We start from the raw sequence: 19,637 nt of genomic DNA, 5'->3' as shown, positions 1-19,637 counted from the left end.
GATTAGAAACGGGAGTTTCATGTACATGTGGATGTCTCTAGCATTACATTGGTTGTAGTGCTAATGTAGGCTAGTGAAGGAGAAATGGACCATCCTATAGCCTTCGCAAGTAGGAAGTTATCGAAGGTCGAGAAGAATTATTCAATGACTAAGCGTGAAGGATTGGCCATGGTGTACACATTGCAAAAATTTAGACATCTACTAGGAGGACTTTCAAGATGTACACATATCATTATGCCTTGAAATACCTAGTCAATAAGCCTGTGTTGGAGGGGAATATCTACAGATGGTTACTATTATTACAAGAGTATGACTTTGAAGTCATTGTGAAGCCCGGAAGGTTAAATGTGGGACCTGACCATCTGTCGCAGATCGAAACAGGAGATGAGCCTAATAATCTGGAGGAAGGGTTGCCAGATGCGCAACTCTTTGTTGTGTGTGTAGTTGATGACCATTTTGTAGACATTATTCACTTCTTGACTATGGGGATGGCACCAGAAGGATATACAAGTCAGCAAAAGAAGGAATTAGTAGTGCGCGCGATCAATTTTTCAGTCATTGTGGGACATCTGTATAAGATGGGTGCAGATGAAATATTGAGAAGATATGTGCCAACCTTTGAATGGGATAGCATTCTTGCTAAATCTCATGGAGGAGTTGTAGGAGGTCATTATGCAGGCAAGGAAACTGCATAGAAGATTTTGCGCATAGGTCTATGGTGTCCAACTTTGCACAAGGATTCCAAGGTGTATTGTAAGGAATACGATGTATGTCAAATAACTAGTAGACCATCATGAAGAGATGAGTTTCCACTACATCCTCAAGTATCTTTGCATCCCTTTGAGAAATGGGTGATTTATTTTATTGGGCCAATTCAACCCCTAGGAAAGAAAATAGGTGCGCCCTATATCATGACCGCAATGGAATATCTAACCATATGGGTGGAAGCACAGTGGGTTAAGGATTGTACAGGGACTACAGAAGAATTTTTTTTGTTTGAGTACGTCTTAACCAGATTTGGCTGCCTGAAAGTGTTGATGAGTGACATAGGTACGCACTTTCTGAACGAAATGATCAACACATTGACTGAAGAATTCCAGGTATACCATCAGAAGAGTACATCATATCACCATACACCTAACTAATAGATCTTGAAGAATAGAGGTATTTTTGGTACCAAGCTTACCTAGTCCATTTGTTTATTCACCAAAACTAGTATTATCTTGATAACTTAAAGCCCAAGATATTTGATGAGAAAAATACCCTATTAATTTATTATTTTATGGTTAGAAAAACATAAAATAAACAACACTTCTTAAAATGTGTTTCATCATTCATATCATTTTTCTATACTCTATTGCATGGTGAACCTTTACATAGAGCCCCCCAGTTCCTTAGGGAGAATTTGCAATTCATTCCCAATACCAGAATAGGTGACTGGTACATTTTCCAAGAATATATATCCATTAGATTTTATGGATTTGAAGATAGATTGTACTAGTTGTCAGCATTCCTAACTCCCTACATCTTTTCATTGGAGTACATAAGGAAGAGGTTCAGTAGTGATAATTTAAATTTTACTTCCAAGAAGGCAACTGTCACTTTCAACCTCCCTCATGAGGTGGGGCCACTTATGGTCAATTCAAGGAATGTTTTGAATCTAGTTTAAAATAAATTGCAAAGTTTTGGTTTTACACAAGCATGAGCATGGAAATATGACCCTCATAACATCATTTATGAAAGAAGAAAGTATAAGGAGAGAGAAAACCACAAGCATGATTCAAATACCATAGTAGAGTATTGTGTTAATAAATCTACTTGGGAGGAGGTTAAATCAATTTTACATCTAGTAGATTTAGGTACATCCCACCTCTCACAGAAGAAAAGAGCCACATTAGAGTCCATGGACATAGATCAAGGGGAGGATCCCACCTTCAAGAAGGCCAAGGGAGAGAAAGTGGAAGGAGATGATGAATATGAGGAGGATGATGAATATATGGAGTCTCAATCATTATGTTGTATAACAACCATCTAGATATCCATTCAAATCCATAGTTTACTATTGAAAATATGCCCTCCACCATGTGAACATCTAAAGAAATAGATCTAATTGAGGTCTCCAATCTTGGACATATTTCATTTGTAGAGTAGTTTCAAGAAATGATTACACAATCAATAAAAGGGAGGAAATGAGATCTAAGGTTAGCCAAAAATCAAACACTGTCAAGGATGCAAGTCAAGAGTGCATTAAATCATTAGGGGAATTTTCAAATTGGTGGTGTTGCAATATAAGTAAGATACAATCAAGTCCATGGAGGACTATGAAGTTTATAATATGTCCCTATTGGTTAATCATATCCCATCCATATACATCATGTAACTAGACATGTAGGTGACACATGTGATGCATATAAAATGCATCAGACCAATTCCATAGCCAAAACGTTGTAGGAAATTTACAATAAGGCATGAAGTCAATTGAAGTAAGAGAGAATGGTATGTAGATCTGGGAAAATAAATATTAATAATATGGAGGATAAAATCACCCATTTGGCTACATATAATCGTGACTTCAAGTAGTATAATACTATGTTGGATGATAAGGATAGGGAGATAGTTGTCATGAAAAAGAAACTTAAGATCACACATGCACATCCTATGCAAACTAATGAACTTGCAGAGGTAGAAAAGGAGAATCAGTAGCTAAAGAAAAGGCTTCATGATATGTTAATTAATAATAAACAATATAAAGACAAAGTTGTGCTACTAGAGGCACAATCTCAAGGGATGAAAGAAAAGATAGGTGATACATCTTAGTCCAAACATACCCCTAATGTTTTATCTCAACCGTTTGAATCAATGATGGTGTTGGAGGATCCAATAAATCATAGGTTCTACTCTCTAGTTAGGATGAAGAATTGAAGAAAAAGGAAGAGGATTTGGAATTCACAAGGATAGAACTATATCGGACACAAGAAGATGGTCATAAAATTAAAGTTGAACTAGAGGTCTTAGGGAGGGAACACCCGAGTAAATCCTCATTTAAAGCCACAAAAGAAATCATATGGGACAAAATAATGAAGAAAGTGCACAACCACTAGGATCACATGGAATTACTTCAGAAGAAGATAGACAATATTAAGAGCACTAATAGAGATATGACTGTGATCGAGAATACTATTGGTGACTCCCCCACCAACGTTCAAGTGATAATAGATTTCTTTAATATATGCCTAAGGAGGATGTCATTAAGGAAAATATTGATATATCTAGGTTGGTAGCAAGGGCCATTCAAATTAAAAGAAAGAAAAAATGGGTAGAAATGGTGGATAACAAGGTAGGAGAATTGGAAAAAGAGATACAAAGATTTGAATATAAATGCAGGGTTTTATAGAAGAGGAAATTTCCATCATTCTTTGATGGAAATGGAGCCTTATATTATAAGGATTCCCTAATGAAAATATTGCTAGAAATCAAGAATGATCAACAAGGATTTGAATAAGAGGATCCCTCTACAAGGAAAGTACATTGTAAAATTGTATGCAAATCATTTTAAAATCATATTCATTTTAAAGAACATTTTTAGAGAATAGGGTGAAGTGGACTATGATATAGTCACAAATATGGAAGGCTCCATTTTGGATGCACAAGCATATGATGTCATGTTTGGAAAATATTGGAAAGGATTGATGGGTCTATATAGATTAGACACTCAAAGAGAACCTATAATGTCCCATATTGGAGGAGCAATAGCCGTGGTGTCTTCGACGAAAGTAGGTTTGATTTCTAGGTCATCCCAGCAATAGTCGGCACAACCACAGGTGCCATCCCAGCCAAGGCAGACCCCACAAATAGCCCAACCAAGGTGATGTTCACCCATATTAGCCAGTGCATGAGCATAAGAGAGAGAAAGAGAGACCCACTACATACAAGGCAGATGGGACCCAACCTACAGCTAGAAACGTCTAGCACATTACCTGTGGAAACTTCTCGAAGAATTTTGTTACAAAATTTCTAATTGTTTGTAAATATTCCTTGTGGTTACTAAATACTACTAGTCATTTAAGGTTAGGGTGTTCATCCATGAGAGCATATATATAGGCCTCATTTTGATGTAATTAAGGAGGAAATTTTTTTTTATATGCTGAAACAGAACCAAAATATTTCTAGAAATCGTTGAGACATGTTGAAGTTATTGTAAGGGAATAATTATGAAGAGAAATTTGGGTTGAAAATGCTTCTTTTTTCGTATAATTCTAAAACCCAACTTGTAATTTGAATTATGCAAGATATTAATACAATTGTAGAAAGTTATTCATGGAAAATCTTCTTGTTTTACTTGATGCTTGTATGGAATCTGAATCTAATTGTGAAAATTAAAGGAAACCCAAAATTTGTTTGATTGTTTTCTTTAATTTCTGTGAATTTTATCAATGTCAGATGGAGTATGTTTGTTTATTTTTATGAATATTCACATGGGATGAAAATTAAAAAGCATAAATTTAAATTTCCATGTTGTTCACAGTTGGATTCTTAATTTCTTATTTTTCTCCTTGGATACCAATATTCTAAGAATAGATTCTTAATTGCCCACCTTAACTTACTAAAATATGTTCTCCATATTTATATTTTCTTATTAAAACCCTATGTCAAACCCAAGGTGCATTGATGCTTAGACCTGAAAATATGAAGAAAAATACCTAGAAAAATTAAAAGAAAACTTTGGTACTTTCACACTCAATTTTTCCAATAGAAACAAAACCATTAAAAACATAAAATTAAAAATCAGATTTAGATTTTCCCAATATTTTCATTATAGCACAACATAGAGTGACTCTGGGGCCCCAACGTCTCATGGAAATTTTGCTAGGGATGATTAGAAATATTTTCCGGGGAGAATGTAGTGTCCTATCTAGGGTGCTAGATTAGGCTATATTTATTATCGACCAGGGTTAGTAAACTTCGAGGCATGCGTCTACAATCTATAGACATAAAGGATTCCTAACTAAGTGTTTGTGATGGTAGGTTACAGAACTTCCTTACGGAAGGTTGAGGTATGCTCCCTATCACCTGGACACTCAGGTCACTCAATTCATCTACCTGTTTTAAAAACACTGTGTATTACTTAAACCAAGATTTCAATCCCCTTACGAGGATGCTATGCATAAAACCCATGTTCAGTGAACACTCAGCATTCAATGTTTATCATTCATGAAAGATTGAAACATACTAAAATCATAAGCACACTTAAAATTCAAATATATGAGAAACAGGGTTCATGAAGATGCTTTTAAAAATAACGAAGAGATCAGATCCCTTACAGGATACAATTCAACGATCTCAGCGATGAATCCTTCAAGCTACCATCATAAACATTACTCATACAAATTTCTAATTAAATCAATGAAAGCATAAACCAAACTCTAATCACTGTGCATACTATTGAATATTCAGAAGTTATTTGAATTTCTGATCGGAGAACCCACAGTAATGGAGTTTTTACACCAACGTTTCGAATCCCAAATGGGATCCATCATCAGGGAAAAGAGAAAGATGAAGAGAAAGATGATAAAAAGAAGAGCCAGATGGAGGGAATATATACTTATGAGGGCAGAATGATAGAGGTAAAGCACAGGTCGGCTGGAAAAATAATGAAACCTAATTTTAATTTTTATTTTTAATTTTACTTTTATTTATTGATTTTAATTTTAATAAATTAATTTTAATTTTAATAATTTTAATAAATTAATTTTAATTTTAGTAATTTTAATAATTTTAAAATCATATAATTATCTAGATACTAAAATAGGTTTTACTTTTAATAAATTAATTTTAATTTTAATAATTTTAATAAATTAATTTTAATTTTAATAATTTTAAAATCATATAATTATCTAGATACTAAAATAGATTTTACTTTTAATAAATTAATTTTAATTTTAATAATTTTAATAAATTAATTTTAATTTTAATAAATTTAAAATCATATAATTATCTAGATACTAAAATAGATTTTACTTTTAATAAATTAATTTTAATTTTAATAATTTTAATAAATTAATTTTAATTTTAATAATTTTAATAATTTTTAAAATCATATAATTATCTAGATACTAAAATAGATTTTACTTTTATTTATTGATTTTAATTTTAATAAATTAATTTTAATTTTAATAATTTTAATAAATTAATTTTAATTTTAATAATTTTAAAATCATATAATTATCTAGATACTAAAATAGATAATGATAAAAATATCAAAAAATATTTTTTTTTAAAAACCTGAAACCCTAATGGTAATAATATCTAGAAACTAGAATATAAATTATAATATTTTGATATTTAAATCAAAACCTAATAACATTAATATTTTTATAACTTAAAGACATAACTAAGAATTTATCTAAATAAATTCATATATATGAATTTATTTATATATGAATTTATTATATATGAATTTATATATGAATTTATTTAGATAAATTCTTAGTTATGTCTTTAAGTTATAAAAATATTAATGTTATTAGGTTTTGATTTAAATATCAAAATATTATAATTTATATTCTAGTTTCTAGATATTATTACCATTAGGGTTTCAGGTTTTTAAAAAAAAATATTTTTTGATATTTTTATCATTATCTATTTTAGTATCTAGATAATTATATGATTTTAAAATTATTAAAATTAAAATTAATTTATTAAAATTATTAAAATTAAAATTAATTTATTAAAATTAAAATCAATAAATAAAAGTAAAATCTATTTTAGTATCTAGATAATTATATGATTTTAAAAATTATTAAAATTATTAAAATTAAAATTAATTTATTAAAATTATTAAAATTAAAATTAATTTATTAAAAGTAAAATCTATTTTAGTATCTAGATAATTATATGATTTTAAATTTATTAAAATTAAAATTAATTTATTAAAATTATTAAAATTAAAATTAATTTATTAAAAGTAAAATCTATTTTAGTATCTAGATAATTATATGATTTTAAAATTATTAAAATTAAAATTAATTTATTAAAATTATTAAAATTAAAATTAATTTATTAAAAGTAAAACCTATTTTAGTATCTAGATAATTATATGATTTTAAAATTATTAAAATTACTAAAATTAAAATTAATTTATTAAAATTATTAAAATTAAAATTAATTTATTAAAATTAAAATCAATAAATAAAAGTAAAATTAAAAATTAAAATTAAAATTAGGTTTCATTATTTTTCCAGCCGACCTATGCTTTACCTCTATCATTCTGCCCTCATAAGTATATATTCCCTCCATCTGGCTCTTCTTTTTATCATCTTTCTCTTCATCTTTCTCTTTTCCCTGATGATGGATCCCATTTGGGATTCGAAACGTTGGTGTAAAAACTCCATTACTGTGGATTCTCCGATCAGAAATTCAAATAACACAAACCACAGATCTCTGATATTCAGAAGTTGCAAATGAAATGAAATGACAGTATACCCGTTCCACGCAGGGCCCGTCTGCGTTTCAAAGGTATACTGGATTGTGCTCAAGCAACTATAGAATCAATGCAACAGTGAAATCGTGACTGCAACCGTGTTTTTGATATTAAGTTCAAAAGCTCTGTTTTCAAAACGATACAATGATAACCCTTTACTAACAACACATAACTGTGTTTACATATGTTTTACAACATTTACATTTCGGAATGAATGTACATTCGTGATGCGGCTGTTGCCGCTTTTGCTATGGCATAGTTTTTAAGTTGTTTCCATTCTGAACCGATTCCAAAAAGGAACAAAACTAAATCGGTTTAGAACCCTATGTTGTTGCTGCTTTTGTCGCCAACATGCTGTGTTTTGACCATCATTGACCACGCATTCAGGAGTGTTGGTTCTACTGGAGGATAGGTGTTCGTCCATGCTTGTACATTCTATTTTTCATCCCTACCCTTTGCTCTAGCTTAGCTGTAATGCCATATGTCAAACAATAAACCAATTACAGGATGTTGCAACTTCCTGTAGTCTTTTTATCAAAAATCCCTAATTCTTTAACATAAAACTCATAAATCAATTCTAATGCATTTAAAAACTATAATACTGTTAACTAATCAATTTCAAGGGGTCTAAGAGATGTATGAAGGAAAAGGGTAGGCAAACAATGTGTTTCAAGAGGAAAAAGGAGGTCAAGGAATGGTACCAACATCTCTCCCTGACTTAATGAATTAGCATGACCTCATGCTAACCCCGATGTGCTTCCTCTGAACTCTGTCCCTACCTGTACCTCTGCTGCCTTCAACAATGTATCCTCATTCTTCTTCACCTGGGCATCTTTCTAACCATGGAGCTCATGCTTTAAACTCGTGTACCTTTCCTTGAGGACCTTCTTTTGGTTGTACCATTTAGTGGCCCACTTACAAATATCTGTTTGTTCAGCTTCAAGTTCCTTAATTTGTTCCCTTAACTTTTCATTTTTCTGTTGAGTCTCTTTACTCTGTGCTCTGAGCATTTCATTTTCTTTCTTGATAACGTTTTCCAGCATATTGGCCTCCATTAGTTCTTCCTTTAACTTCTCAATTTGCTTCTCCAGTTTCTTCTGTTTCTTTATGGCAGGTGGTGAATCTTTTTCTTGCATGTTATTGCTTTCAACCTCCATTTCAGCTCCTGGTCTAGGTTGTGAGTGGGCACTACTTTCAATATCCATCGGCATAGGTGCATTTGATTCAGGCTGGTATTCTTGTAGCTGGGCCTTTGATGTTCTCCCGGTTCTTCTTGAATAGGTGGTAAAAAATTTATCTTGCTCTGCTTTCCGAGCATCCTCTTTTCTCATTTTCCTCGTCCTTATACTGCTAACAGGTGGAGGCACCTTGCTTACTTTGTGTATAGGAGTTTCTTCATCGATATCATTCATAAATCCTGAGTTTTCCTGTGGTTCTTCCTTGTCCTCTTCGTCTTTAATTTGGTTAGCAGCCAAGAACTCCATCCATGTTTTCCCTCTTCTCTGTAATTCATACTCAATAAGAATTTTAATTAGCCCAAAGTGATATAAGCTCTTGTCTTCGTTACCTTTCTGCTTTTGGATGGTCTTCGACATTTTGGTTAGGCTTTGCAAGAGGAAGTATGGCAGACTGATAACACACTACCCTCTCAAATGTAACAGTAACTTGATATGGTACAAGTAAACAATACTGTAGCGGCCTTCACAAGTTACAAACTTTTGGATGATATAGACCATCTCATCCCAGGGATGCACCAGCCAACTCCTTGGGACGCCTTTCTTCCAATTAACGGATGAAACCCTGGATCTGGACATAAATTGAGTCCATGATTTCTCTTTAAATTGCTTTGTCTTGAAGTACTTCTCCCCTTCTGGGCTGATCCCTAGGGACTGAGCTATGGTGTCTTCCGAAACTCTGAATGAAAAATTACCTATCAGAGCTTTCTCTCTGTTGAATGTAAAAGTGAACTGTTTGGTGACCTCTTCATTACTTCCACGAAATTTCTCTAAAAAGGGCAGTCACTGTATTTCTTTAAGAATTGAAATGCAATCTTCGTGATACTGGGAATTGTAGAATATGCTTGGTTCGACCCTATTGGTCATTTTGGTAGAGAGTTGTGCTCTAACTCTTCTTTTTTTCTGTTTTGCAAATTCAACAAAGAAGTTTTGATTTGTTACCTTTTGTCTTCCACCCCAATACTGCTGACCTGATGGCGTCCTCGGCTCTTTAACACTAGCTCTTTTAGTAACCCAAGTGATGCTCGATTGACTGTCTTGTAATGAAGGTCGAACCCAATTAACTACATTTTCCTTTCATGGCGCTTGCTACTTTCAGTCTTTACTGTTGAAGTCACAGGAGTCGAATGCTAACATAGAACAACTGAAAATGATAATGAAATAACCGGCTTAACTCAATTCATAACATATTCATCTTTTGAAACAGAGGAATGGCTGTACTGGTCGTATGGATGCCATCATAGAAGTGCTAGAAGCATATATGAAGTACTGGGATATGATTTCAGGTAGTCGTTTGCATCATTTGTCTTTGTCGGGTGGTTAAATCATAATTCGGCCATTTCAAACATAATGAACAAGCTCGCATGACATTTGGTTTCCAAACAATTCACCACGTGTCCTGCTTCTGTTGGTACCCGGCCAAATAGAAATGTTGGGATGGCTGTAGGGTCTAATTGGTTGGTAACAGAGATTGAAAAGGTGATATGAGAGGGGATTAACAAAATCATATGAGTATGAGATGGGTTGGAGTATTGGAAGATGATAGGGATTAACAATAGGATAAGGAGTGATAGGTATGGAGGTGTCTCTGAAATTGATCGTAGCAGTCACAGTTATTAAATTTAACATTAAAAATTAATCTAAGAATTTAAATGTTAAGAATAAGGAATACATTACACTTTTGTTGGTTGTTCAAGCGTTGCATTGGCATGCTAGGTAGGACTAGTCTCTTTTGACTATTCTTTGTTGTTCATAACAGGTCCCCTGAGATAGATTCGAATGCAACAGGTCCCTCTGAGATCTTGAAAATGTTCATGCAGCTTCTTTGAAATCCGGAAAAAGAATTATATGTATACAGGTTCCTTGATCTTTGGTATTTGATGAAGTCTTGGTGCCCAGCAACCTGTGGATCCTTGTTGAAACTTGATGAAGCTTTGTTGAAGTAATCTTGAAGTAACAGTCTCTTAACAGGTCCCTTTTATGTGTCTTAAACAGGTCCCATTACTGCTGGTGTTGGTAACATGGTCTTCTGGACAGAACAGGTCCCCTTGCATAATGTTTTTAACCAAGTCCCTCTCAGATAAAACAATGACAAAACAACTTCTTTATTGAAATCTGGAGTGCTGAAACAAACTTCTTTGGAAATTTACAGTGAGGAGATGAGATAAGAAATCTTTAAGAATTTACAATGGAGAGATAAGAAAACAAAATGCTGATGCTTCTCTCCCCCACTAAAGTTTTGACTTGTCCTCGAGTCATTATTCGGTTGATAAATCAAACAGGAAACAAAAGAAAAGGAATTCTTACCCACCAACGAATTGGTTTTCAAGTAATTATTCGGGGTTAGAGTGTGCCAGAGTCTGGTTTTCACATCTAACCCATTTTTATTATTTTTTGTTGTGGTTTTTTTTTTAGATTTTGTTTTGTTTTGTTTTTTTTTTTTTTTTTTTCTTTTAATTTCTTTTGAATTTCTAAATTGAAATGAAATGAACTAAGGCAGGGATACTGCAGCTAAAGGCTGCAGTATCTCAACCTCTCTTTGTTGAGATACTGTTTGGAGAAAATTTTGCTTGTTGATGGGCTTAGTGTAAAGTTTCAGGCGATGACTGTTGACAGTAAAGGAATGACCTTCTCCATCAATAGTTTTGAGCTTGACTGAACCATTGTCGTAAGCCTGAATAATTTGGTATGGGCCCATCTAATGTGTGGTAAACTTGGCTTTATGATCTCTGAATTTAGAGTCAAAAAGTAAAGCCCAGTCTCCTTCCTTGAACTGCTTCTTCTTGATATGTGCATCATGCCACTGCTTCCTTTGTTTTTGCATGAGGATTGTGGTTTCCTCTGCTTGCTGCCTCATTTCATCCAGCTGGTTCAACTGCTGAATTCTTCTTGTTGTGCTTGGTCCAGGTCAATTTGCAAATCTGCAGCCAGTTTAAAAGTATGTATTTGAAACTCAATAGGAAGCATTACCTCTTTGCCATACACCAACTGATATGGTGTAAATCCTGTAGTATTATTCCACGTAATTTTGTAAGCCCAGAGTGCATCTTTGAGCTTCTCCTCCTAATTCTTTCTGTTCATTGCCATAGTTTTAGTGATGATCCCTTCCAAAGTTTTGTTTGTGGATTCCACCTGCCCATTGGCCTGTGGATGGTAAGGTGTACTTCTTCTGTGCTTGATTTGGTATTTGTCTGTGATGTCCTTCACTAACTTTGAAGTAAATTGAGTACCTTGATCAGTCACTATTTCCCTTGGTACTCCATACCTTACAAAAATCTCTTCAAAAAGGAAGTTTACCACTGTTTGTTCGGTGGCTCTAACTAGTGCTTTTGCTTCAGCCCACTTTGTGACATAATCAGTACATACTAAGATGTACTTCTTACCATTGGAGGTTGGGTTAATGGGTCCTATAAAGTCTAGAGCCCATTTTTCAAATGGCTCTAGGTGAACTTGGGGCTGAAGTGGCATCTCATCTGTAGCTGTTGGCCTGCCCATTCTTTGGCAGTTGTCACAACTCTTCACATACTTCTTGGAATCCTTAAAAATGGATGGCCAGTAGTATCCAAGACTAAGAACTTTGAATGTTGTTCGCTTAGCTGCAAAATGCCCACCACACGGTTCATCATGGCAAGATTTTAAAATATCAGTTATCTCATCATTTCTTACACATCGTCTAATAATCATATCATAACCAGTGTAAAATAAATCGCCATTAATCCATGAGTATCGAGCACTTTGTTTGACTAGTCTCTTCTTTTCCTTTGGAGTAAAGTATGGAGGTGTCCTTCCTGTAGACAAATAATTGGCCAAGTCAGCATACCAAGGATTCACTATGGAAATTGCAAATAAATTTTCATCTGGGAAAGAATCTTCAACCGGAACAACCTCACATGGATTTTGCAGTCTAGAAAGAAAATCTGCCACCTGATTCTCTTTACCTGGTCTATCTAACACTGTGATGTTAAATTCTTGTAACAATAATAACCATCTGGTAACTTTGCCACTAGTTATTGGTTTATTCATTAAATGTCTAATGGCAAAATGGTCAGTATGTACAAAGACTTCATAACCAGTTATATAATGTCGGAATTTATTCACAGCATATATGATGGCAAGTGTTTCCTTTTCTGTGACTGTGTAGTTTGATTCTGTAGGTGTTAGATTTTTGCTAATGAAATAAATGGCATAATTACAAGATTCCTCTTTTTGGCCTAATGAGGCACCTACTACAGTGTCAGATGCATCTGTAAAGATATGAAATGGTAGGCTCCAGTTAGGGCCTCTTAAGACTGGTGCGGTTGATAACTTCTTTTTGAGTGCTTCAAATGCTTGCTGGCAGTTCTCATTCCAGTTGAAAAGTACATCTTTTGTTAGAAGTTTAAACAAAGGTAAAGCTATTTTACTAAAATGTTCAATAAACCTTCTGTAATAGCTTGCATACCCAAGGAAACTTCTTACCTCTCTTTGATTCTTTGGAATTGGCAAATCAACAATGATCTGGATTTTTGCTGGATCAACTTTAATGCCTTGAAAAGAAATATAGTGGCCTAATACTATCCCTTCGTTTAACATCATAAAGCACTTTTCATTGCTCAGGGACAGATTAGCTTCAATACATCTTTTCAAAACTCTTTCAAGGTTCTCTAATGCATGTTCAAATGAATTGTCATACACTGAAAAATCATCCATGTAAACTTCAACACAATCATGAACTAAATCAGTGAAAATAGCTAATACAGCTCTCTGAAATGTAGCTGGAGCATTGCAAAGTCCAAATGGCAAAACATTATAAGCATAAGTGCCCCAAGGACAAGTGAATGTGGTTTTGTCCTGGTCTTCTGAGGCTATCCTGATCTAGTTGTAGCCACTGAAACCATCAAGAAAAGAGAATGATGATTTCCTAGCTAATGTGTCTAACACTTGGTCAATAAATGGTAGTGGGAAATAATCTTTGAGCGTTGCTTTGTTCAATTGTCTGTAATCAACACAAATGCACCACTTACCATTTTTATTGGGCACTATAACCAATGGGGATACCCACTGACTATCAGAAATAGGATATATAAAATTAACTCTCAACAATTTTTGCAATTCTTCTCTGACAATATCCTGCAGCATGGGGTTCATTCTTCTCTGTGGTTGCCTCACTGGTTTGATAGTACTATCTGTATAAATATGGTGAGTGCATGTGTCGGGGTGAATCCCATGCATATCGGTGTAGTCCCAAGAAAATGCTTTCTGGTATTTTCTCAATAGTTGAGTCAATTTCTCTTGCTGAGATGAGTCTAGGTGATTGCCAATGTTCAGAGTTTTCCCTGGACTAATCTCTATGATCTGACTCTGTGTGTTTTTGATGGATTGAACTGGAAAAATATCGTGAAATGTGGTTTGCAAAGATTTAATGGTGCATGTTTCTTGAAAATTTTGGGCTAAAAGCACATCTGCAGCATGATATTGGTCATTTCTCAAATTTTCTGAAATATCAGGTTGAGAAAGGAACAATTCTACCAAATCATTATTATTTTGTTCTTGGAAATCATAGATTTGGTCGATGCTAAAAATAGATTGTACTTCTTCTTTATCATTGTATTTATCATCAAGCAATAAATTGTGTGTTACTGCTGGTGATTGTGCCGATGGATAAAGAGTGAGCTGTTTTCTTTCGGTCCCTCTTGAAATGATCATGTTGCCCGATCGACATCCTATGAATGCATCAGCAGTCGCTAACCATGGTCTACCAAGGATGATAGGGTGCCCTCCTAAATTGGATTTGGGTTGAAGAACTAAGAAGTCCACTGGATACTCCCAAGAGTCTAGTGAAACAATTATGTCCTCCAAAATCCCTTCAGGAATCACTTTAGACCTATCAGCTAGTTCTAGAACAATTGTTGTGTGTTGCAAATTTATGAGCTGGAGTGTTCTCATGGTTTCAAGAGTCATGACATTTATTGCGACCCCAAGATCTATTAAAGTGTTTGGAATCTGTATGTTGTTAATGATTGTAGTAACTCTGGGGATACCAAGATCAACATACTTCTCCATTGAGATGGTATTTGTCATAAGGCCAGCTAAATGTCCTATAACATGAATGGTTTGTGGATCAATCCTTTTCCTAGTGGGCTTCTTAAGACACATTTCTTTGATTGCTTTAGTGTATATGGGAATGTCTTTTATGGCTTACAGTAGTGGAATTTTTATATAGACATTCTTGAGCTCATCTAAAACATCAAACTGTGGTATAGACATTGGAAGTTTCATTTGGACCAATTGGTTTGGAAAAGGTGGATGCAATGGTTGCATTTGCTTATCTTTGGTATCATCATTTAGTTTTCTTTGATTTTTCGTTTCGTTTCCATTTTCTGTGTTTTCTTCTTGTTTATCAGTTGTTGGAGAATCTTTGTGGAGTACCTTACCAGACCTCAAGTTGATATTTTGCAAGGGTAGTGTGGGATATGAGGTTCCCTCTTCTACATTGTAGGCTGGCCTCTCTGCTCTGTTATTTGGATTTGGGATAGTTTGAGCAGGAATTTGAGTAGGTCTGGGAGGTTGTGAGTTAGATGGAAATTGCAGTTGTGGTGGATTTATTGGTGGAGGAGCAGGCAGTGCTTGTTTAGTAGGTTGAGGTTGGTAAACAACTTGTTGCTGAGGATACTGCTGATATGGTTGAGGATGTGATGAGTATGGCTGATGATATTGTTGATATGGCTGCGAATATGGTTGGTATGATTGAGGATATGTATGATATGATTGGGAGTATTGTTGAGATGGTCTCCATTGTTGCTGTGGGTGATTTTGGTGCTGCCATGGCATGGGTACATTCCATGAATTTTGAGCATACATTTGATCATTTACAGGAAATTGCAAATTTTGATTTGTAAACATACCTTGAGGTGCTGGCCTTGGCTACCATGGTCTCTTTGTGCCCATGTAATGCACATTTTCCATCTCTGCATTAGCTGCCATATTATAGTTCTGCAAAACCTTAACTTTAGGACAATTAAATATATCATGATTTTCAGTACAGAAGGCACAAACTTGGATGTTTTCTAATGGGCAGTATTTTAAGGCATGTTTCTTCTGGCATTTTGGGCAGAAGATAGCCATTATCTGATCTTCATCTTCTTGTTTCTTCTTAGCTTTTAGAGTGTCAATTTGGTTCCCTAAGGTGCTTAACAGATCTGTTTTAAATTCTTCTAACAGATTCCCTATTTCAGCCCTTGTGACACTTGCTGAAGCAGATTTTGTGACTTTGGATGACAGGGTTCTTTTTCCAATTTTAGCTTTACTTCTTGAATACTTTTCGCATAATTCAGCGATTTCTTCAAAAGGTAAGGTAGAAATGTCACCTTTGCCCATCAAATTAAGATCATCCATGTATTCCTCTCGGATTCCTTTCAAGAATATCGTGCGGATCAAATCAAGAGGCATAGTTCGGTGTTTGGATTTTTGTAAGTTGTAGACAAACCGTTCTAAGTATTCCTCTAAGGTTTCATCCTCTTGTTGGCTCATTCTAAAGATATCATCTTTGGAATCTTTGGATCTACAATAAGGTTGATATTTCCTTAGAAATATTCTTCTCATGCCATCCCAATCAATTATCGCATGCTCACCAAGCCTCATGAACCATCTTAAGGCTGATGCCTTTAATGTCGCTGGGAAGAGTCTAAGCCTATGGGCATCATCTGTGTAACCATATGTTCGACATACAATGTCAAACTCGAACAAGAATGAGTCTGGGTCTTCCGAAGCCATACCATAAAAGTTTGGTAGCATAGATGGAGGTATGTTTTTCATTTTGATCTCATCATCTTCTTGTGGTTCATGTATAGGAAATTTAAAGGTTGACTCTTCTTCATCTCTTCGTCCTTGATTTGGTACTGATCCATCTCCTTCCTCAGCCATTTTAATAGGTTTCTCTGTGTCAGTGTCACTTGTTTTAAAGAGAAAATTAAAGAAATATTGTTCAGTCACTGTGCTACTTTCTCCTTGTATAGAGTGTTACACTAAAATATCGTCACCATGATTATTTGCAGTCAATATGGGTCTATCATCACTTGCACTATCCTCCTAAGCAAGTCTAAGACCTCAGCTCTTCAAATCAAGCTTTAGAAGTGGGAGAAAGACATTAAATATCAATGTAACTCTGGTTCCGCACTTTCTCTCATGGTCACCTGCGGTCCTGCACCTTCCGTGTACAAAAGCTGCGTACCTACCCGCTCTGTTCCTAATGGTGTAGGTGCAGACCCCTGTGAAAGTCAAAAGGCGCAAGTTTTATCTTAAAAAACTCACTTTGGGTTAATTCTAGAGTTTTCTAGAAGGAATTTTGACGTGAATTGTTTGCTCTGAGTTGGTTCATGCATCCCAAAAGAGAAGGAGCTAATCCCTTGACTAAAGGAGCTATCCCTTTGAAGGAGGGTTTTATCCCTTTGAAGGAGGACCTAGTAACTTCCCTCCATTGCACTATAAATACAGGCATTGGGGTGAGGTCTAGGGAGGTTAGAAGTTGAACATTTTGAGGGTAAATGCTGGTGAAATTGAGACTCTTTGGTTGAGCTTGAGAGGAGAGATCACATACCTCTTGGTTCCATTGGAGAGTGAGTGAAACTTGTCAAAGTAGAGGAGACATCTTGTTGGACCCTGGGAGGAGCTTGTACAGCGTCAAGGCAAAGGTTGTAAGGTTCTTCTTCTTTTGAATTAATACAATCAAACTCATTTTTCTCAACAAGTATCTTATGTTATTTGTTTCATGGACTCCTTGACTTTCATGTTAAATATGTTTTATGCAATTGGTTTTTCAGGTGCTATTTAATTTGTTTGTCTTTTTTGTGTTTGCAGATTCGCGAAAAGGAACTCATTTGGATCAAAGGAGCGAGGGCATCCACAAGCTTGCGTTGGACCAAAGGTAGGCCCTAAAAACACTTGTTTGTTAATTGTTTATTGAAACATATTTAGAGAAAAATAGTGTCTGGTTGGTTTGCTTGTCGTTAGGTCTTCTTTAGATTCTAGGAAGGTCTATCTTGTTCGCAAGATCGACACATTCCGTGCGACAAAATGGTGACTCCACTGGGGACTTGATTGTTTTCTTTGTCTATACTTTGACCTGAGAAACTGTATTTTCTGTTTCTGTTTTTGACTTGATGATTGTGGGATTGGGTAAATTTAGTTAATTTTGAGTTAGTTTTCATTTTTCATACTTTTGGGAGAGGTACGCACCCTCTGAGTTAGGCACAGTGCATACCTGTATGCACTTTTGATTTGTGCACAGAGCGTAGACGCACCTGTGTAAACAGGTTGCCTGCGTACCTTGTCAAAAAATTTTAAAATTTTAAATTTTTCTCTTTTTTATCAGTTTAGAATTTGTTTATAGGTTTTAGCCATTGCCCAGACCTGCTTGTTCCCTGTCAAAAACTTTCCTTGGTTTAATTTCATTAGCATTAGGGTTTTAGGTGGAATTCCTAGGAATTTTGCTTGTTGGGTTTGTTTTTCGTTTTTGGTTGTGTAGTGGATCTGAGCCTAGAAGCCGTAGGGACCTCCGATTACCTTGGTGTCTACCAGTCTTCTTATGAGTCTGACCATTGATGAAATCTCCCCTTATTGAGGAATTCGCTTTGAGTTTTCTCATTTCAAAATTTCGAAAAGCTTGTAGTTGAAAGTTTGGAATTTTCATTGTTTAAAAAAGAAAACAAAATATTGGTTGTTTTTTGACTAATTGTGATTCTGCATAAATTAGTCCTTAGCTCACATTTAGCTAAGTAAAACATCCTCAAAAAGACTTTTAGTAGGCTTTGACTTCAAGTAGTTTTTCATAGTTTGTAGCTCTCAAAGTTAGTCATTTTCAATAGTTTTGAGTGTTTTATTTACAAAATATAAAAAAATCTCTTTTGGAAAAGTTTGTTTTTGTAGTGATTGAGTGCTTTGAAAAGAAAAGGGAAATTTGTGTGAAATAGCTAGTTGTCTCATTTTTGAGTGCTTTGAAAAGGAAAAAGCTCTTCTTTTAATTTGTTTAATTGAGAAAGATTTGTGTTTACAAAGTATTTGCATTCTCAAACTCTTTCTTAGTTTAGAAGTTCATCAAAGAGAAAAGATTGTTTAAATCATCTTAGGTGCATCTTTTTAGTGATTTCGAGTCGAGCCTTTACACCACGAGTTTCATCTCCGCCACCTCTTGACTTAAACAACAACCACTAAAATTAACGCTTAAAGTAAAATTCACCTAGTAACATTTTGTTTCTAGGGCTCTGATACACCAACTTAGCTTAGGCTAGTGTCTTGGAGTAGGGGAGTAATTAACTCTCCAAGACAGTAAAAACAAACAAGTAGCTGTATCTTGTGGTAGGAAGAAATCCAATTGTTGCATTTATGCTCTGGGAAAGCTCCTCTTAAAGGAGAAGCACGAGATCGTGTCTGAACCAGTGTGGGAATCAATCCTTCCTCATTGGGAACGATACCAGATATTCACGTATTAAAAACCGTAAACCTTGGATTAACCATTGTTGAGGAGCCTAGGGTCACTTGTTGGTAAACCTTGGATTATGTCAAGGAGCCTTCAAGGGGATTGAGCTTGCTACTCTGCCCTTGCGTGCGTATCGGATCGTAGACTGTTCCCCAAGGTGTATTTGTCTCAGTTGGTAACCTTAGTGGCCATATTCTTTAGGATTCTTCCTAAGGTGACAGTGGTGGGAAGATCCCACTATACCTAGAGCAGACGTCGGCTAGACTCACTTGGATTTTCTGGGGGGTTCACTTCACTCGAGACGGTTAAGTGGAGGAACTGGGTCCAGTCTATTCATTAAGCAGGTTGCCGAGGTAACTGTTCCAACCGCCATTTCTGTACTGAATTCTGCGACGATCGATTTCATCATCAACTAGTGTTTTCGGTCCGGAAAGTTACTGTTTGTGTGTGTTTTATCTCTAGATTCTTT

The sequence above is a fragment of the Pinus tabuliformis genome, chromosome 3_2, assembly GCF_031772625.1.
Source record: "Pinus tabuliformis cultivar Carrire ecotype Pingquan chromosome 3_2, CPIR1, whole genome shotgun sequence".
NCBI lineage: Eukaryota > Viridiplantae > Streptophyta > Pinopsida > Pinales > Pinaceae > Pinus > Pinus tabuliformis.
The sequence above is the reverse complement of the archived record's forward strand: the minus strand, read 5'-3'. Positions refer to the sequence as shown.